This window comes from Arvicola amphibius, chromosome 8, assembly GCF_903992535.2.
Source record: "Arvicola amphibius chromosome 8, mArvAmp1.2, whole genome shotgun sequence".
NCBI classification, from domain to species: domain Eukaryota; kingdom Metazoa; phylum Chordata; class Mammalia; order Rodentia; family Cricetidae; genus Arvicola; species Arvicola amphibius.
In genome coordinates, this window is record NC_052054.1 from 108,742,947 (window position 1) to 108,764,849 (window position 21,903).

Genomic DNA, 21,903 nt, shown 5'->3' on the forward strand with positions numbered 1-21,903 from the left:
CCCAAGCACACTCCCACGAACACACTTACAGATGTAAATATGTACAAAAATGCACAAATGCAAACACATGCATGCCAACACAAACACGCATGCACATTTTCGCATGCCACCGCTGGTATGAGTTTGCGTTAGATGCTGATGTCTAGGGAACCCATCCTTCGCGTCTCCAGCAGTTTTTCTTTCAGTCACTCATTGGTCACTTTAGGGAGTGAAGTGTGGCAAACTGTGGGCATCGATGTGGAGAACGCGTTATTCTTCTGCAATATAAACAAGAACATGAGATGACTTATTTCCTAGGACAGAAATCTACCAGTCTGAATATTAAAACAATCAAACAAAGACGCTCATCATTTAGTAGTTCATGGAGCAAAAAGAGTGGGAAAGCCAAACCACCAGTCAGTCTGTTAATGAGGACAGATCACCTGATCTATGCATTCAAGAGAGTGCTGGACAGTGTCAAAAGAATAAACCAGATTGCTGGGATTTCAGAAGGAATGGTTTGAGTCTCACAGATATTTAAAAACCAATGTAGGTTATGTGTGGCATCATTTATATAAATGGAAATTTGCCTAAAGAATTTAAAATTTAAAAAAGAATGAGGAAAGACATTCTCAGTGAGATACTCACAGAATATTGTCCAGATGCCTAGGATACAAAATCAGGAAAATGAGAGAATGTTTCAGGAAGGAAGATTTAGTCCATGACTTTATCCCAGGGAAGCCCTAAGGCTTTCAAATGGCATAAGCATCATTGCCATATATTGTAGTAATCTTGTGGTATCACGGTACTGGATGCACTTAGCCAAGGACAGCAGTGTTTCTGATTCTTCTCTTTAGAGATAAGACTGAAGCAGTAATTAATATATATCTCTGCATGGAAGCAACCTAATGGCTGCCTTCACTGTCATGTCTAACCTTCAACTAGTCAAAGACCTCAAGGTTTCAGCATCTATGTGGGACAATCATTTCTTTAATTTCCAAGGAAACATATCCAGAAGAGAGATAGACTTCTCCTAAGACATGTCCACAACAGATGTGAAAACTATAGTAGGGTGCAGGTAAGGCCAGGGGTACTTTCCTCCCAGTCCAGAAGAACCCACCCTGGACATCAACACTGCCTTCTCCTCTCTCCTGAGTCATCTGTGCTCCCATTTATAGGAACAGACTGGCAATATCGAGAGGGGAAAACAAAAAAGATTCAGATCTTATCAGAGAATCTTCTAGCAATAGATGGGAATTAGCACCGAGACCCACGACGGGACAATGTGCAGACAGTGAAAGACTCTGAGCACCCAGTTTTCTGTCATGGAAAGAGTATAAGAGCCACAGGTCCAGGGGTGACAGATGGCTCCAAGGAAACTGTCTTGGGGACACAGCAGGACTGACGCACATAAGAACTCACAGGGGCTGTGGCAGCACGCACAGGGCCTGCACAGGACCAGCTAGGTGGGGTCCCAGCAGTGAGAGTGGGTCATGGACGTGGGTTATTGCATTTAATCAAGAAACTATAGGACGCCAATACCCACTAGCAAAAGAAAAATCATTTTTCTCCAATGTAGTCTTATTAGGAACCATACTTCAGAGATGGCCCCATGCCAATATTTTTTTGTCTCGTTTTGTTGTTTTGGGGCTTTTTTTCTGTCTTAGTGGCCTTTGCTTGTATATTCTTATTTGCTTTAATGGGATATTTGAATGTGTTGGGGCTTTTGTTCATTCGCTATTGTTTATTTTTTTTGCTTGCTTTTAAAGGGAGAAAGGAAAAAAGAATGTAAAGCTGGGTGGGTATGGAATTGGGGAGGACTTGGGAGGAATTGGGAGAGGGGAGAAACATTAACAAATACATTGTATGAAAAAAATTTAATTAAAAAAGAGAATAATGAAAATGATAAAATGGACTTCCCCTCTTGCTTTTTTATATTCTATTTTCTGTGTGTGTGTGTGTGTGTGTGTGTGTATTTATATCATGGTTTGTGTGTGTGTGTGTGTGTGTGAGAGAGAGAGAGAGGGAGAGTCATGGCTTGTGTGTATAGATCAGAGGGAAACTTAGAGCAGTCAGCTCTGTTCTTCATCTTCATTCAAGGGAACAAACTCAGGTCATCAGGTTTGGTAACAGACACCTTTACCTGCTGAGCTACCTCGCTGCTCCCTCCTTTCTCTTTAAAGTTTTTCCTCCTCAATAAATTTAAAACACAGAAAAGCAGAAAATGAAAATGGCAGCGATAATATCAAGCAGTCTCTTCGCCCCCTTTTTCACCGCTGTGGTCATTAAGGGAAGAGAGATGTGTTCATTATTTACACAGGTTATAACAAATAAGAATATACAAGCAAAGATCAATAAGACAAAAAAGTAAAAAGTCCCAATACAGCAAAACGAGACAAAACACCCCCTGTGTCCCAGGGGCGGTACATACAGGTTAATGGCGTGGCCCATCATGGGGCAGGGAATGCATCGGGCAGATGGCTCAGGGCTCAACTGGGAATTGTCACCTTTTCAAATTTTGGTGGAGTGGGAGGCAGAAGGAGAGGAATAGAGTAGCACTCTGTTATTTAGTCTGGGCCCCTCCCTGTGGAATGATGTCTTCCATATCCAGTGTGGATCTCCACACCTCAGTCAGTTTTCTCTGGCTACCTCATAGACATTCCCAGAAGTGTTTCTAAATTCCAGCAAGACAAGGATCAAGACTAGCAGCCACAGCCTCATGTACTGTTTTGTTGTACATCATCTTTGTCTGCTTTCCTTCCCACCCGTATTTTTATTACGGAGAATCTCAAGCTCACAGCCAAAGACCAAGAATATTACACTACAATATGTATCCAGTCGCTTCAGCCCATTAGTAATCAACATTTTTACCATATTTCTTGTTTTTCTCTCTGTGTGTCCTTTTTAATAATAAAGTATATAAATGACACTCAACTATAAAAATTTTATCAAGTATTTTCCAAAAGAGATATTCTTTTTCGAATCACAAGGCAATGATCAGAGTCAAGAAATGTAAAAGTGTTAAGCATTCTTATGTCCTATCCTCTCAAACTTTGCCTCCCCTAAGTATCCTAAGAATGTCCAGGGCTGACATTTTACTCTAGATGTAATCAAAGCTGGGCTTTAAGTCTGCTTTAATCTAGAACTGTCCTCTATGGTCATTATTTTTATGCATAAGTAAACTGTAATGCAAAATAGTCCTTAGTGTAGAGTGGTATAGTTTCTCCCTCTCCCTGCCCCCTAAGGTCAAAATATGGTTAACATCCTTACAAGATCATTGCACAATACATCAAAACCAAAGGTGTGTGGCTTAAGTTTATTCTGTTACTGTTGATGTTAAATTGGATTACCACACTAACCTGATGTTTACAAGATTTCTCCCTTGTCAAACCCACCTTTTCTCCTCTTTTAATTAATATGATGCTATCCCCAGTGCATTTATATGGCAAAATTAAAAGTTTTATGAAAATATAACTTTGTATTTTGACTTTTCCCATATATTTAATTATGCTTAAATATCCTTCTTACTAAATATTTGCTCTTAAGAAACCTTTAAAAGATAGCATGAATTAGCCTCTTTTCTACTGCTAGTAGCATTGACTAAAAAAACATTCCCCTTTATTTTGATTTTACTTATTATCTATGTATATGTGTCATATGTGTTTGTATGTTTAAGTATGGGTGCACATGAGACATGTGGAGGGTCTGAGAACAACCTTGGTCATCAGTCATCATTTTCTCTCTTGTTTGGAAAGGGGTCTCTTGTTGTTTACTGCAGTGTACACCAGGCTAGCTCACCTGCAAAATTCCAGGGATTCTCCTGTCTCTACCTCACGTCTCACCAAGGAGCTGGGATTACAGACATAGACTACAATGCCCAGTCCTAATGGGCTTTGTGGGCCCAAATTCAAGTGCTTTATCCAGTCATCAAGACAGCCCCAAAGTCGGTAAGCTCATTGAAAAAAATGTTTATTTTGGTTCATGGCTCTGAAGATGAATGGCCAAGGATCTCATTAATTATGGCCTTCCTCTCATAGATAAATGGATGAAACTAGGGGAAAAAATCATTCTGCATAAGATAATTCAATTCCAGAAAGACAAATATGGTATGTGGTATCACTTATACGTGGATGTTCGCTGTTAAGGCCTTGAGAAGCAAGCTATGCTACAATCCATATAACCACAGAGGTTAGGTAGAGTTAGGAACTGGTGGGGAGGGAGGGATCACCCTAGGAAGGGGAAATAGAATAGACAGTTCTGGATAGATGGGGTGGAGGGTGAAATAGGAGGATCAAACAGGGAGGGTGGAAGGGGAAGATAAGGGAGGGATGGGAGAGCTATACGGTCCATTGGGAGATTGTATGGAAACACAATGCAACAGAAGTTTCCTAGGCATATGAAGGGGATCTAAATGAAATTGCTAAATAACAGGAGAGGCAGAGCCCCAGCTGGACATCTGTCACCAAATTAAAGCTTCCAGGACCAGGAATGGGTTACATCTAAACTAGTGTTGACCAAAGAGATCCCATGGCAACCTCCAACTATTACCCAATCTATTTCCAAGGCTTTTAGAGGCTCTCCACAAACTAACTGTAAGGCTCTGTTGCTGAAGACAGCACCTACACAATGCACCAAACATGGAGAAGTTGAGCTGGTGCCTAACTAAACCCTTAACTCCTCAGAACTAATATTCATGGTACTTGAAGGTTCTCTGCATGCCTCCAAAGAGGGAATGTAAACACCAACCCAGCCATAAATCCTTCAGTCTACAAGAGTGACCTGCCCACAAGACATACTGGTACAATAGCAGCATGAAGCTTGTGGGAGGAACCAACTAAGATCTGATTTGATTTAAGGTCACTCCATGAGATGGAATCCTTATCCAACACTGCTTGGATGACCAACAACCTGAGGATAGGCCAGGGTCCTAGGCTAAAACAAAATACTATTGATCTGCTAAAGGAACTTAGCCATAAAATGACTCCTAACGATGTTCTGCTATACTCATAGATCAGTGCTGTGCTCAGCCATCCTCAGAGAAACTTTCTCCTGCAGCAGAGAAGACCAAATCCGGAGACCCACAGTCAGACATGCAGAGTGAAAGACCTTGGGACACTCAACTTAAAGGGGTGTTTCCCTCAAGGCCATCCCCTTGGGTATCAGGAAACCCTGCAGAAGAGGAGGCAGACAGAGTGTAAGAGCCAGAGGTTATGGAAGATGCCAAGAAAACAAGGCCTCCTAGACGCTAACCTGGCAGGTACACACATGAGCTCACAGTCTCTGACTGTGGCAACATGCACAGGGCTGGTATAGGTCTGCCCAGGATGGGTCCTAGAACTGAAAGAAGAGGATACATACCCCATCCCTAACCTAACCTATCAACCTCGAGTTGAAAGCTACTTGTAAATGAAAATTTAGTTTTCTCCAAGGGAGTCTTCCTGGGAAAACAAACTACTCTTAAGGGCAGGCCCCACGCCCAGAAGTAGATGCCCAACACAAAATTAACTCAGTGGTATCTTTGGAGGTTCTTTATCTCATAATGTTAAAGCAGGCATTGTTTCCTGTCTATCTTACAGGTCCTTTGCATCTATATTGTGGTTTCATATTTGGGGCTTTTATGAGATTCCTGTGTGTGCGCGCGCGCACACACAAACATGTGTTTCTCTGTATCTAAGTGTGTTTCATGTGCTCTTTCTTTGGTTCTTTTTCTTGTTTGGTTGTTTTGTCATATTCAAATTTGTTTGCTTTTATTTATCTTATTGTGTTTTATGGTTATTATTATTATTATCATTATTATTTATTATTATTTAGATGCCTGTTTGTTTGTGGGTCCAGAGAGAGGCAAGGTGGAGAGAAACTGGGAAGAGTTAGGGAAACCACAACCAGAATATATTTATGCAAATAATCTATTTTCAGCTAAAGAAAGAAAGAATGGTAGAAGATGGGGGAAAATGATGTCCTCTGCAGGCAGAGCAATGGGTTGGCATGGTACATCACATGGCAAGAAACAGGAATCTTACACATGTCTATGTCTATCTGGTATATCCCCCTCTTTTAATAAAGCCACCTGACTTACTCTTCAGATTGCATCCTAGGGACCTTATCCAATCCCAATTAACTCTCAGGGGCCCCATCTCTGCTCACATGGGTCAACTGAAGATTCCAACTGCGGCAACAAAATAAACACACGCATTTTGTTACTATGAAATATTCATAGCTTCCTGACTACCAAGATAACATGGAGGAGAGTAAGCAGAGGAAAGCTGGACATGAGCAAAACACAATACACACGTGCGTGGAGATGTCAAAGCAGAGCTTTGCTTGAACAATTAAGGCACATGAATAAAATCAGCCAGAAGAACAGTGTGAGAAGCCTCATGTGCTCCAGACCTGACGGTTCCATCTTACACAGCTGAAGCACAGCACCAAACAGGGCACTCACTGTCCAGTAAAACCTTCACAGCAGACAGAATCCTACCACTTCTACTGATGTCCACGCTTGTCCACCATGGGACTGAGCTCCAATTGTTCCATCTGCAGTGTGAATCGGGATTTTTCTCATGATATCCCAATACCTTTCAGGCTCTAGATTATAACTGTTGGGGACAGCTCTACTAAAGTTCCAAGACAACAGAGGACAATGTCAAATCACAGCCAAACAGCCTTGGAGCACCCTTGACAAAGGCTCAGACCTCTGTCTCATGTCCCCTCTCCCTTGATGCCAGGCTGGCAGTACTGATTAGATCCCGTCCTCCCTCAGGAATGCCCTCCAGGACCTGTACTCTCCTGAGAGCCCATCCAGAGGACACACTTAAAGTGCCATGGAAGGAGGAGGACCTCCCACATTCAAGTTCTTCTTGTCTCACATCTGTCTCCACCCAAGATAACAACGTAGCTGATCTTTTTGGTGGAAATCTCATTGTCTTCCTGCAGGCACAAATGATGCCCTTGCCTTGATCCCAAGGTCACGGCTGCTCCGTCACTTTAGGATTCAATGAACCAGTTTTAGTATCGCATGACACACAGTATTTTGTTTCAAGCATTGTGTGGGCAGAGCGAGTATTGTGTCCTTAGCGGCTGACCTTGGAGACTAATAACCTGTGGTCCCAGCTACATCCAAGGCTGAGCTGTGATGTGACTTGAGCCCTCTTCCGTCTGAGGATTCTTCACACACATGGTGCACAGGCAGACAGACATGCGGGCAAAGCACCCATACACATAAAAACTATCTTAAAAATAAATTAGACGGCTACATCTTTCCCAGAGCCTCGAGGTCCATGCTCCAAAATATCTGTGGGCAACCATTTGAAAAGAGTGCCCACACTGCCTGTCACTCAGACAAGAAGTCTGATTCTAAACAGAGAAAGGGGCGTGTCTATTCACATAGCTTCATACCAGCACAACAAAACTATGTTCCATGTCAACATGACCAAATAGAAGCTCCGTGCTCACCCCTGGATCACGTAAGGTGAAAGTCTACAAAGGACCACACCTGCAGTGTAATTGAAATAAGAGAAGTTTATATGAAACTTCTCTTCACTCACCAAGGTTTCATAGGGGACTCTCTATAGGAGGGGAGGCAGCTGGCAAGGCTAATTTTGTGTTACCCACTGAGCTCTTGATGGTCCATTAGCTCTTTTCAATCCTCGCTGCTCTTGTACGTTCCTTTCCTGCCAACGCCATTCCAGTGAGTCTCAGAGGAGAGTAACATCACTGCAGTTGCCCAGGCCAAGAAGGAACGGCTGCCATCTTGACTCCAAGTTTCTTCCGACCCTATAATGGATCCTTCAGCAAACCTCAGAGCCTGCTCTGTTACTCCAGAGTCCAGGACTCATTGTGTCCACCCAGGACTTCCTTAGAATGGATAGTGTAGGTCCCATTTCAGCCACTGGCCAAGTAAATTTTCTGTTCAAAGTTAATCCTTTTAAAATGAAAGCAGCAGTCCCCCTGCCCTACCAGCTTCTTGCCATCCAAGCCGACATTTACAACGAGCTACTTCCTCCTGTTGGCCTCCATTCCTAACACCTCATTGGTTACTCTAGAACTGCCTTCTTTCAACTCCTTCTTTCAACTCCTTTACCACTTTCTAGAATTTTCCTGTCTTCCATACTGGACAGTTCATTCTCTCATTGCTTTGTATTCTGCTAATATGGCACATTATACCCAAATCCTCTTGGACCTCCATAATCACAAGGCCTCCCCATTTGCTTTCTTTCCCCATAATGCATGTTTTGCCATAATTTTATAAGAGACATGAAGAATAATGAGACATAATCTTGTGGCTTTGTAAAATATCCTAAGCATTGTCTTGGTTTAGTTGGCTACTTCAAAAATAAAATAGCAGATCTGGACCTTGAAAATATGGTCTAACTGCATGCCCATCCCTCAGGCATCCTGCTCCCAAGACAGCCTCTATGCTAAAGCCTACATGCATCGTTGCTTTGCTTTGGATATGGCTTTACTACAATCACATGCATTCTTTCTATGAACTAAAATTCATCTGCTCATCTGCTGTCCAGATGATGGGATTCCTGTGGCTATTTTGGCAATACTATCATGATCACCCTTGCATGTGTCTGCTGGAACGAACACACATACAATCTTTTATACACTTGTAAGTGGAATCCATGGTTTTAGAGTAGAGGATGAACCAAATGAACCCGAGCAAAGTCCCAAACATGGTGCATTTTTTGTGCATTTCACTGTGCATACTCACATTTGACATGAAATTGGAGATCAACAATTGTACACTAGAGTAGACTGACCTACCTTATATGGTCATCTGGTTCTTCTTATGCCCATAATAATGCCAAGACTGCAGGGAACTGGCAAGTGCTGGGGAACAATCGTTTTGTACACCGTGAAGATTTGTTGCTCTTATTGGTTTAATAAAGAGCTAATTGGCCAATCACTATGCAGGTAGAGGTTAGGCAGGATTTTTGAACAAAAATAAAAGCACAGGGAAGGAAAAGGGCGGACTCTCCAGGAGATCTGAAGAGAAGCAAGATCAAAATGAATATATCTTGTTAAGAAAAGTACTACCACAGGGTAGAGAGTAGATAAGAAATATGGGTTAATTTAAGGTGTAAGAGCTAGTTAGTAATAAGCCTAAACTATCACCCAAGCATTCATAATTAGTAATGAGTCTCTGTGAGGTTATTTGGGGAGCCGGCAGTCCCAATGAAAAACTCCACCTACAAACAAGTATTAGCACTCTGCTTTTCTCAAAGCCAACATCATAGCATTTTATCCTCTGGGCGTGTCTGGGAACAATGAGGGTCAGGCAGAAAGTACACCAGAAAGATAGTTAACAAGTACTGGGGATGAAATAAAGATCTCCACTGAACTGTAATCAAGTATGTATATATGTATTTGTTTAAGTGTATGTGCACGTATGTGTATAGAAATGTGTATACACAAGTGCATGGGTGTGCATAGACCGGAGATCTGCATCAAGTCATTATCAGTCACTCACCACTTTATTTCTAAATATTTTATGTATATATGTGCTCATATGTATACAGATAGGTACACATATTTGTGTTCACACATATGCATATCTGTGTGTATGTGCGTGTGTGTGTGCATTTGTGTGTGTGTATGTGCGTGTGTGTGTGCATTTGTGTGTGTGTGTGTGCATGTGCGCGTGCCAGAGGGCAGCATCATGGCCACTCTCGATCACTTTCTACCTTTTATTGTTTTTTTTTAAGATGGGGGTTTCTAGATGTAGTCAGAGCTCAGTGATTAGGCAACAGTGCACAGACCTTGTCTTTATCTTCCTAGTGCTAGAAATAATGCACTCACCATCAGGCTTTTAACTTGCTTTTAACCTGGCTGCTTGGGGTTGAAGGAAGCACTTACCACTGAGCCATCTCCCGAAACCTATGTCATCAAATATGAACCTGTGAAGAGAACCAAGCAAATAGGCCAGACCCCATTGCTGCACAGTCCTCAGGGGTCACCCAGCCTCGGACAGAGATCAGCATCTGCCAGAACAGGGCACTCCACGGGCCAAGAGACACTGATGACGTGCGACACCGCTGATGGTCTCGCGGGATCTTTTTTGACTTATATAGGGGTGAGTAAAGAGACCTAATTTTTACAATAGTCTGAAAACCTTTTGGTAGAGACTATCGCTTCTACATCTGCCTTGAAAAAACATCAGGAGATTTACTCTTTGGGTTGAGTTGTGGTTTTGGTTAGACATGCCCGAGTAAGAAAATGAGCAGACAGATTGACAGTTTTGTGTTGTTTATTGGGAGAAAGTCTTCATTTGGTTTCACAGAAATTAAAAACCATAGCTGAGATACACTATGTGGAAGCTATGGAGCAAGGGGGAAGAATAGACAGAAGCATTTAAATGAGGGGACATCTCAAAAGACATAACATTAAGAATCATTACAATGGGGCTGGAGAGATGGCTCAGTGGTTCAGAGCGCTGGCTGCTCTTCCAGAGGTCCTGAGTTCAATTCCCAGAAACCACGTGGTGGCTCACAACCATCTGTAATGAGATCTGGCGCCCTCCTCTGGCGTGTGGGCATACATGGAGGCAGAATGTTGTATACATAATAAATAAATAAATCTAAAAAAATTACAGTTACTAAAATAATTTTAAAAAAAGAATTATTACAATGTTTGGTGAGTTCCTGCTAAGATTGGTTGTTTGTAGGTAAGATTCTTGTTGGTATTCTCACGTGGAGACAGACTCTAGGGGACTAAAGGACATAGATGAAACTCTTGTGACTTGAATCACAGTGCACAAGCAAGTAGAAAGTCTTACCAACCACAGTTACCTGCAGCATCTTCCCAGGGACCAGGTCAAGTCCTCTTAGCAGCAACATTGCTTCTGGCAGCAGCACTTCTGCTGCCAGCAGCCCTTCCCACAGCCACAGCCACAGGAGCGGCAGCAGGTGCGGCAGTAGCAGCAGACCACAGGGATGCAGCAGCCACAGCAGCCACAGCAGCCACAGCAGCAGACACCACAGCCACCACATACACAACAACCCATGGTGTCAGTAGAGAGGACTCAGGTGCCAGAGGAGAGAGACTCCAGAGAGGAGAGGGAGGTGTGATCCCACTTCTGCTGGGGGAGCCTCCAGGGGGAAAGAGCAGCACACATGCCCACTTCCTTGTTGTTTGGCTCAGTTTTCATGAGAGACTCTCAAAGGCATTATTTACCTCCCTTTGGAATGTCAGCTGGGTTTATTAGATTACTTCCTTTGTTCCTTTTCCTGTGTGATGTGTCTAAAGATATAGAAGGCACACATGGTGCCACTGGCAATGTTCGAGCTGGTCGTTTCACATCTGAAGGACACGTAACCACTATCAGCAAACTCTCCCAGTGTGATGCCATTTTCTTACCCAAAACTGGAAAAAATAAAAAGTATCAGGCACAAACGCTATTGTCAAAGACTCAAAAGAGCCCTGCCAGAGCTCGTTCACTGAGCAATGGGAGATTTGCCCCCCTCCTTCTGCACGGTTGTGGCATGAGGCACCGCTCTAATATCCAGTGTGTTTGATACTGTGATGGTCTAGAAAACATGAGGAACCCTTCACAACATTCTATGACCTATTTTCTTTCTATAAACCCCCACTGAGCTTTAAATGGGTAGAGACTTTGGATTAGAATGAAAACTTAATTGGGGAGTTGGAAAACATTATCCATTGATATAAAAAAAATCGGCATGCCAGGCTATTGGTCTACAAGGGTAGACACACAAAGAGAAAATAAATGAAACAGACTGGGGCAGGATGGGGTAAATTATTCTATCTGAGGAAATCTCATCACAGCGGAATAATTGGTTCTACCATGAGCAGAATTTATCAAAAAAATAAAATAATCATCAATTTCAGCTTTTACTAAAAATAGTGAAACAGGTATGTCACAAGTAACATGGAAGAGTTAAATTGCCGCAGATCTGAATTTAAACTAACATCGCCCATCAAAAAGAAACAGTGCGTGCAGCGGAATGAATAGGAACATATAGACAGCGAGCATCAGAAACACGGCCCTGCTTCGGCAAAGTGGAACTGAGGATGAGGTGGTGGGCAGGAAAGGGCCTGGAAATACTGGAAACATACAAACACGTTCAAAATCACCAACATGATAAGCATCACACAGCTTCACTTGGTCATAGCGGCATATGACACAGTGCCAACCCCATTACTCAGCTTTAAGACTCAAGCCAGACAAAGAGCACAGGGCTCAGCTTCAGGCCCTCTCAGCAGGAACACGTGGGACCACCCCCAGGCATCTTTGTCACCTGCTTGAGAAATGCTTTCCTTCTAAGTGAGTTTCCAGCAACTATACTGCTGAGAAAAACAGATGGGGAAATGCTGTGGGAAGATTAAACATGATAACATGATGGTGTTTTACCTTGGCACGGACATTCTGAGCCAGAATTTTTTTTTATGGAGGACTGTCCTGTCTATGGTAAGACACTGAGCAATGTCTCTGATCCCAAGCCAGGCGTAAGGACAACATTTCTCCCGTGTACGACCCCTGAAAATGTCTCTGCCAAGTGAGTCCTGGAGGTGAAATAGTTCCCCGTGATTGGAATCCACTCTTCTGTGATAGTGTAAGCGGATTATCACATATCACAGCAACCTACGGCGGTGGGGGTGGGGGTTGGTTAGTTTCAGTTAGCCCTTTGAAGCATGCATCCGAATTTGATACAGAAAAATTCTTCTTTCTTCTTGAATTTTTGGTGGGAATTCCTGGGGTCTATGCCCCTGGGTGCTAGCTTGCTTGGTGTCATGTGGTAGGAGATGAGGGACTTGCTCTCTCTAGCTTACTTGCATTTGGTGCCATCCTCACAAACAGAATGTGTCCTGACATAAGCTGATCTCTGTTGTCGTTGTCTTCTTCTTTTTCTTTTTCTCTTCCTCCTCCTCCTCCTCCTCCTCCTCCTTCTTCTCTTCTACTTATCCCTCTCCCCTTCTTCTCCTTTCTCTTCTTGTAGTTTATGGGAATTCAAGTTACAAGGAACCACAGTTTATTTGGGACATGAAGCCAGCTGGTGCTGGAGGCTCCAGACCCTGGTGCCCACCCATTCTGGAAATACATGAGCAGAAAGGGGGTCATTTTTAAGGCAGTCTGGAAAGCTCACTTTGAAATATATGACAAGTTCTCCAAACCCACAGTGACCTTGCCAGGTTGCTTTCCTGCGAATCAAGGGAAACTCAGCATCCTGATATTCTGACACAGAAGCTGCAGTGTGAGAGGCTTAAGGGGCTTTCCTCTTTGTAAGGGGTGACAGCTTCTCCCCATTAATCAGAGTGGAGGTGGAAACAGGGTAGGGAGGCTTCCCTGAAGCCCAGGAAAGGCACACAGTGGGAGCCGAGGAATCCTGATCCGTGCCCTGGAGGTGCATTTTCACCAAACGAGGCCACAGGAGGGTCCCATGCCAGCTTGAAAACTGATATTCAAGCAAGACTATTTCAGAACCGTGTTTTTACTGGAAGCATCGCTGGGGGAAGTAAATACCAAGGTAAGCAAGTGCACGGGGTGAGGTGCAATCCATGAGGAAACACACTCAGGGTCTTGTGAATTCTCCCAGGGAAGTTGACAGGAAACAAGGAAGTGGCTGCCTGCCTGTGTGGGTCCACAGGTGTATTTAAGGGCCCCTTGAAGTCAAGGCGATCACACCTCGCTCTCCTCTCCTGAGTTTCTCTCCTCACTGCACCTGAGTCCTCTCTACTGACACCATGGGTTGTTGTGGTTGTGGTGGCTGCGGTGGCTGCGGCTGTGGTGGCTGTGGTTGTGGTAGCTGTGGCTGTGGTGGCTGCGGCTGTGGTGGCTGCGGCTGTGGTGGTTGTGGCTGTGGCGGCTGTGGTAGCTGCTGTGGCTGTGGTGGCTGCTGTTGCCGCCGCTGCTGCTGCAGCTCCTGTGGCTGTGGCTGTGGCTGTGGCTGTGGCTGTGGGAAGGGCTGTTGCCAGCAGAAGTGCTGCTGCAAGAAGTGCTGCTGCTAGCACAGCTGTTGGCTCTGCTTCTAAGCTAAGCAATGCTTGGGGCCTTGTTCCCTGCATGTGGTAAGACGTTTGGCCGCCCATCCTGTTGCCTGCCTTCTTATCTACCCACGTACACTCGCAATGCTTTTTCAGTCTTCCGTACTTTGAAGTTTCAGGGTTGTTTCCTGACCTTCTTGGTGATATCCAGGCTCCTACGGCTCTTCCTGTCCTCTAGGACTTTGTCCTCATGAGGCCTATATTCGCTGTAAGCTTTCTAATCTTGATTAGCACATGATCTCAACGTTATGGGTAAGAACAAAACTATATATGTCAAAATATATGTATATAATGCGCTTAATATGTCACTTTGTTAAAGAAAGGAATTATGGCTAACCTTTTATATATTTTCACTAACTTCGCTTCTAACTCTGCAACTTTGTTTAAAATGAAAACGACTCGTTCTCAATAAATAAAATAAAAATACAAGCTACTCTAATGTGTCTGTCTGGTTTGTAAAATGCTGTCGCTTGCAGAGGGGGGGGGAGGTCAGTGGGACAAGAGGAGGTGACATTCAAACTCCAGAGAGATTTCCCTGGTGCATGTCTAGTCCTTATCACGTCTTAGAATAAATTTTACAATACAGATAGAAACTAGCATCTCCAACCTTCAGCCATCAGTGTCATAGAAGAAAGAGGGAAATCCCAGCCTGCTCTTGCAGAGACCGTCATGACGTGCAGCTGAGCAACAGGTGACATGTTTGACAGGTCACAGCCTCACCCCACCACTGCCACCCATGCCAGCACCCAGGTGGCGAGTGCTGTATTAGGCCAGGTGTCCCGCGAAGCACTCGATATCCAAAGTTAAAGCAACGCTGGTCTTCAGAGAGTCAGCATCAAAGAGGGAGATGAATAAACTGGAATCGATTACAACAGTTCCCTAATGCCTAGCATTCTCTGATTGGTCACCCTTTCTCCCCTCCTATCCAGACTATGTAAGTAGATGTCCGTGCGCTTTTTGGAGTCCTGTGGCAGGCTACTGACACGGCGAGATTCTCAGTTCACTTGCTGACCACACTTTCCACAGCCATGAGAAGGAGAGCACAACTCAGAAATCCTCCCCTTCCAGCCCCCTCCCCTTCTGTGAGTACACTCCACCCTCTCCTCTTCCCTGCAGCTAACAGTTACCATACCCACACATCCTAGTTTAACCATTAACACTGCCTGGCCCTGGTAAAACCCTAGCCTCAGAGAAGTTTACTCTCTAGGTTCCTCTGATGAGAGGTTCATTCTGAGATAGACCTTCCCTCCCTTCAGAACCACACCCTGGCTTTTTTTTTTCTTAGACATGTGACATTTGACCTCCCAGTAACTTTTACCAAGCTGATCATTGGACAGAACTGAGCAGCCTTCCCCAAACCTTCCTTCCCAGGCTTCCTGCACCCTCTCTAACAAGCTGTGGTGCCCTCGTGGCTGCTCTTTTGCCTCCTGCTATTCTATCTGACTGTTCCTTCCACCACAGAACCCCAAGTCTCAGACCCTCGCTAGGTCTCTCCTCTCATTCATCACATCTCTGTTCTCATGTGATCTCCACTCTCCCCTAGTTTTTGCTTCCCAGGAACTGAATACTTTCTAATCAGTCATAAAATTCATACACTTACCAGGCCTATGGTTTGGTGTTCCCCTCACCTAACCGCATCTCCAACCAGGCTGTGACTGCTTCAAGGGAAAGATCAGTACTGACAGAGTCAAAGCCCCTAGAGGCGTGACTGACAGATAAGTAGTATCTAATTAATAACTTCCTAATAAGTGATTTCTAAAATGTGGTTTTCTTACATGTAAAAGTCGAGACTAGTACGGAAACTTGCCAAGAGCCACACTCTAGACAGCAGTCCCCTAAGTTGGCCTCTCCTGCGAGGCTGCCTGAGCCCTTTCCAGCACAGGATCCAGAGCTCATCAGCAAATAGAATACATTTCTGGGAATGACTCCCCCTAGATGGTAACTATTGCTGCTCCGTAACAAAGAAACAAAATAACCTCTCAAAATCTGAGGTCTTCTTTCACAGACCTGTATGGAGCAGACCAAGACACCTTTCACCTTTCAAAATATATCAATCCCTCTCTGGGAGAGCCAGTTTTGCAAAACCTGTGTGTTGCACAATGCACAGACTTCTCCCACGCTCAGGTTGTGGCTACACACTCACAAGTAGCCTTTTCACAAACCAGAGGGGTGGGGCAGAAAGATCCAAACTAGGGGTACAGAGATCCAAGACTCCTGCAGGACAGTTAACCAACTTCATTTCTGCTTGCTGAGAGCTCTTTAAAGTTAAACATGGTTTCTTGGGGAAATTATTTTTTTTATTTTCATAAATTATTTTTTAAAGACATTCTTAAGTATTTCCATTTTAACCAGTGGGAAATCTATGTTAAGTAGATAAAATTCAATTGAAAAGCCGTTGGGAGCTGGTGTGTACAGTTCAGTGGCACACATCTATGCTCAAGGACCTGGGAACTATTTGTAGCAAATAAATATGAACTATTCGTACCAAACACTCTTAAAGCACCAGGAAAACACCCACCCACTTCCTTGGAGGCCAGAGACAGTGCATAGAGACAGTGCATGGCTCTGAAGACTGATGTCCCAACTGAAAGCTTAATGCCTCTTTATTAATCACTTTCTTCCTTGGTAAGCTGGGGATCACGGCTTACCTTTCTCCTGATTCTTAGTTGAAATAAACGAAGTCATAGGAAAAGACAAACGGAACAAAGAATCAGACCTGCATTCCCTTCATCTTGCATTACTAAGCTGACCTGGAGAGTCAGCCCACCAAGGTTGGTCTCTTCTGGTACCGGCTTCACTTTTTAGCCCAGGACAAACCGGCTTAGGGACCTGGGATTCTAGTTTGTAGATCCAAACCCTGGGGGGCTTTATTAGCATATGCAAAGTTGGGCGTGGCCTTTGAGTCAGCGGTGTGACACAGCGGCCAAGTCCACCTTAATAGAGTTCGAGCACCTACCTAGCTGAAGGTTCTAGATGTCCTGGGTAAGTGAGCAACACCCGTTTCCATAGGTAAGCTCTTCCGAGAAGTGAAGTTAATTACAGAAATTCCAGGAACTCGGGGCCACTTACTTCTCTCCGCTGGCCTGGTTGGAGGAGAGGTGGGGGTGGAAGACTGCGGAGGAGCTGTGCCTTACGCGTGCGCCAGCCTGCACACCAGCTGGCTTCTGTTTCAGGGGCCTTCTGTGATCTACAGAGTTCCTAGCTTGCTGGAACCCACCCAAGCTGGTCTAGTCAGGATTCCTATACAGCCCTCCCCAAGAGTAGATTAAGTAAAAACCATTCTGGTCTAGTGCCAGGAGCTGCCATGGTCACACCCAGCTCCCCAGGTTTTAACTAAAAGCAATTTTAGCACAGAATACAAAATCCCAAGCCAAAAAAAAAAAAAAGCCGAAAAGTTCCTTCCAAAGGAGGAAAGGAAAGGCTAACTTTGAAATTAAAAGAATCAAGATTGTTGAGAACTATTTCAATAGAAATGAACACAAAGCCGTGTATCATATCAGGCAGGTATCAGGTCAGTGCCCCTGCCGTAAGGAAATGCTTTATAGAATTGCAAAGAGCCCTGGTTCCACCAGGATCCACACACGCATCCTGCTGTCTCCTACGACAAAGGGCATTTTTGTATCAAACTTACATTTTAAATAGACCTAGACATTAACTAATTTTCCAAATATGTTTATTTTTTTTTTCATGTTGCCTCAGAAGTAGCAGAAATGGAAAACATACCAGCCTGGTTCAGTCAGTTTTGCTAATGGCGCAAATTCCGTCATTCAAGAATGTCCAAGGACAACATTTGAGTCCTTTAGTTTAATGGTCTGAAAGGGTTCTAGAATGGTCACCTCATCGGGCTGGACGGGGAGGTGGGTTTACAGTGAGAATGAAAACTATCCAAGTCCCTTCAGGGTCACTGTCTCTACCTGAGGTGACGGGGCAGAAGAATAGGAAAATAAGTAACATGTTAACGATAGGTGTAAGAATTAACTCAGGAAACTTCATTATTCAGCTAACAGCTTAACTACACCATAGTAACCCAGGACTTTGGCAAGAAGGACACTTGATTTTTTAGCCAGTGGGGCCTAGTGCCTGCACTCCGTAAGAAAGCAATGGGCTTCTATAATTTTTTTTAATCTAACAGACATAAGTAGCTAAAGATGAATTTGTTCTGCCCCCGCCCTGCCCCTTAGCCATTAACATAAAGGTTTTTTGCTCTTTACCTGTTTGAAATCTTTCCTTAAACTGTGAGAACACAGATGCTTCAGTTCTGGAGCGCTCTGTGTGTGATGTAAGCTTGCATGAGGAGAGATGAGCTTGTCACGTGCCAAGATCTGGATGGAATTCTTCCTGGTCAGTGTTGTCACCTGAGCCGTCCCCTGACTCCTTTTTTTTAAATTGATTTTTATTGAGCTCTGCATTTTTCTCTGCTCCCCTCCCTGCCTCTCACCATCCCTTCAACCCTCTCCCAAGGTCCCCATGCTCCCAATTTACTCAGGAGATCTTTTTTTTTTCCTATTTCCCATGTAGATTAGATCCATGTATGTCTTTCTTAGGATCCTCATTGTTGTCTACGTTCTCTGGGATTGTGATTTGTGGGCTGTTTTTGTTGTTGTTGTTGTTGTTGTTGTTTTGGTTTTTGCTTTATGTTTAAAAACCACCTATGAGTGAGTACATGCGATAATTGTCTTTCTGGGTCTGGGTTACCTCACTCAAAATGATGTTTTCTAGCTCCATCCATTTTCCTGCAAAATTCAAGATGTTGTTGTATTTCTTCTGCTGTGTTGTACTCCATTGTGTAAATGTACCACATTTTCCTTATCCATTCTTTGGTCGAGAGGCATTTAGGTTCTAGTTATGACAAACAAAGCTGCTATGAACATAGTTGAGCACATGTCCTTGTGGCACGATTGAGCATCCTTTGGATATATACCCAAATGTGGCGATTTCTCAGAAAACTAGGAAACAACCCCCCTGACTTCTGTATTGTAAGAGAAGCTAGACAAATGACAAGCAAAGCCAGAGCCAGGAGGAGCATAGAGGGTCAGATTTCAAAGTCAGGTCCTTTCCACGGACCCACACTGCTGCCACTGCGGACTCAAACCTAATGAAGAAGCTTTAAAAAAAAACAAACAGACAAACACACCCCAGCTTGAGAGAGTTTGCAGTTAAGACAGGTGGACAGTTAACAGCTGTGACTGAGTCTTTCTGAGTCAAGAATAAATAGAGGGGTAAAGGTGTTAAATATTTTAAGTCACTCGGGAGGACACAGGTAATGGAAAGAGATTCTGAAGAATGGGTCCATTCATGGAACAGGGGCATTGAATATTGAATAAAGAAATGCAGAGTGGGGTAATTAGAATATTGTCCCTTCCCTAGGTAAAGCGAATTGCATACCTGTGGACAAGAATTTTTTTAAACAAAATTATCAGTTGCCACAATACATAGCTATAAAATAGATAGACCAATCTATACTTTTTTTTTCCCTCTGAAACACAGTTTTTCCCACCCTCAAGGCATGCTTTCGTCCATTCCTCATCCTTCCCTGTCTGTAATGAGGTTTTATTGATTTTCTTTCTGGGTGAGCTGCACCCCGCTTTTATAGTTCTGCTAATCAGATGTCTCCCTACAGTTCAGTTAAGCCATAGAAATGCAGGAGATGATGCCAGACCCAAATAAAATGAGTAACAGCATAGATGATAAAATAGAGCGTGAAGCATGTGTTTCCCGTGTCACGTGCACTCGGACCCTGGCTTTGATCCAAAGTAGAGTCCTTCGGTCTTGTTTATTGAGTATGTGGGCCCGGTTCACACCTTTTGAATCTGTGTGGAATGTGCCTTCCCACAGCTAAGATTGGGGGTTGGCATGAAGGTTGACCAGTGAGTTTGGGGCTCCTTCCTAGTTTTCTCGGCGTTTACACCACTTAGTACCACATTCTAGGGAAACTAGATTCCTCTAAGGATGACATTCAGAGCAAAGTGGATGTTCTTTTGAATTTGTAGACCTTCCTAACTATTAGTGTTTCGGGAAGTTTTGAGCCTAGGTACTTGCTTGTTTTCTTTGCCAGGATTCCAAAAGACGGTGGACGGGTGTGGGCTCTGGAGCAGTTAGCTTTCCGGAAGGGGCCAGGGCTACTGCCCTGGCAGACGGGTTCTTAAGGAACGCCTTCCTCCCAATTTAAAGGGCCTGCAGCTGGCCGTGCTTCGGAGAAGCTCTAAGGCGTGGAAGTGAGTCTAAGGCAGGAAGCTAGTCCCCAGCTCAGGACGTTGAAGCAAGAGGTACTTGATCTATCTGAATTAATCTGAAGGGGGCGGACTTAGGCTTCCTCATTTGTCCCGGGATTTGTCTTGTGCTCCTGTTTCTACTCCAAGTTTCCTCAGACAAACCCAAAGTCAAAGACAGTGTTGGGCTTTCCATTCATGTAGGAGCCCTGCTCTCGCGTGTATTGGAATTACCACAGTCACTGTGCCTGTAAGGAAAATGGAGGGCTACTGTAAAACGCGTTGGAGGAGGGAGGGGGAGGCTGCCTTTCATCATATGGGGCATAACTTACTTTCAACACAGAGAACAGATTTAAGTTTGAGTGTTTGTAATTAAACCCCTACTTATAATTAGCTCATTAAGGTACAGGATAATAACCCCGAAAGTGTCCTCATGTACCACTCCCCCTTCCCAGCTCCCCGCCTCGTCAGACTTCTGGTTTCAGTCAACATGAAGTAGGGTAGTTTTGCCTACTTAGGGACCAGGTATAAATGGAATTACTCAAAGTGTCTTTTTCGTGTCTGGATTCCTTTATGGAACATAGTGTCTGAGGTTAATTTACCTTTGTTCCAATTTGTGTTCGAGTAAGGCCTCCCTGTGCTAAGGTGTACCTTATGAGTTGGCACTTTATAATTTGGATAAAAACCTACAGTGTCACCACAGCCAAACCTGTCGCGAGAACATTCTTTTCTCAACCCGAACCTCCATGTTCTCTGTTGCTCTTGTTCCCCTCCCCTAACCCCACTCAAAGCAACCACCCATCTACTCCTGTCTCCTTAGGTCAGGCTTGCTTGCCTAGGACTCTGTGTGTGGAGGGTGGGGTCCTCTGGAATAGCATAATGATTTGCTACCCATCCTAGGCTCGCAATAGTGTGGTCCTTGTAGCCATCAATTGCTATTGGTTGATGAAAAGATACTGGGTTGTGTATTCCTTTCCCCAACTAACGCTTCAGCTGCTCCTCGCCTTGCACCACATCGTGGAAACGGGAACTCTCTCGGACAGCTTGCCAAATGGCGTTCACTGTTTTGTCCTTCCTCAAAGCAACGTATACACGTTCGTCAGCTTGAAATCCTTGCCGGCCGGTCGGTATGCTTGCTCACCAGTTTTTTGTTCAGCCTTCCCAGCGAGTGTGTGTCATCAGCGGCAGCTGGGAGGTGTGAGTTCTGAGAACTTCTGAGGAGCATCTATCTCCCTGTGCTTCCAGACGGCCACGTTTCCGAGAAGCTTTCAGATCTCCAGCTCATCCTTTCTCCCTGCGCTCTAGGGATTTACTTCACATAGTGGATGGCACTCCTTTGACAGACGCAGGTGGTGTGGCTGTTAGATCTACAGCTCCCTTCCCAGTTTCTGAACAGTGTCTCTCCAATGAGCAAATATATGTGGGTTTTGCTTTTATAAAATTCTATGTCTCTCCTTTCTTTTTTGTTCCTTTCTTGTTAGTCTTTTTTGTCTTTTCTTTGAAATATTTACCAGTTCCTTGGTCCCAAAGATCTGTTTGATTGTTGTTTTTTTTTCTGGGTAATCTGTGATAGTGTTACACTTTATATATCAGATTGGTTTTTACATAACCAGAGGTCATGATAGAGACAGACATTTATAAATTTGACCAGTCACAGCCAAAATACAGTAGCATTGGTAGAAATGCGTAGATTCAAGCTCCAGTCCAG

General features: G+C 44.0%; 1 protein-coding gene across 1 annotated transcript in view; it reads left to right on the top strand.

The window, feature by feature from the left end:
- The first annotated feature begins 20,195 nt into the window (after positions 1-20,195).
- Slc19a3 (solute carrier family 19 member 3) overlaps positions 20,196-21,903 on the top strand; it is an 18,364-nt gene continuing 16,656 nt past the window's right edge. The window contains exon 1 of the mRNA XM_038340664.1: positions 20,196-20,252. The gene's annotated coding sequence lies outside the window, so the exon portion shown is untranslated. The remainder of the gene's footprint in view (positions 20,253-21,903) is intronic.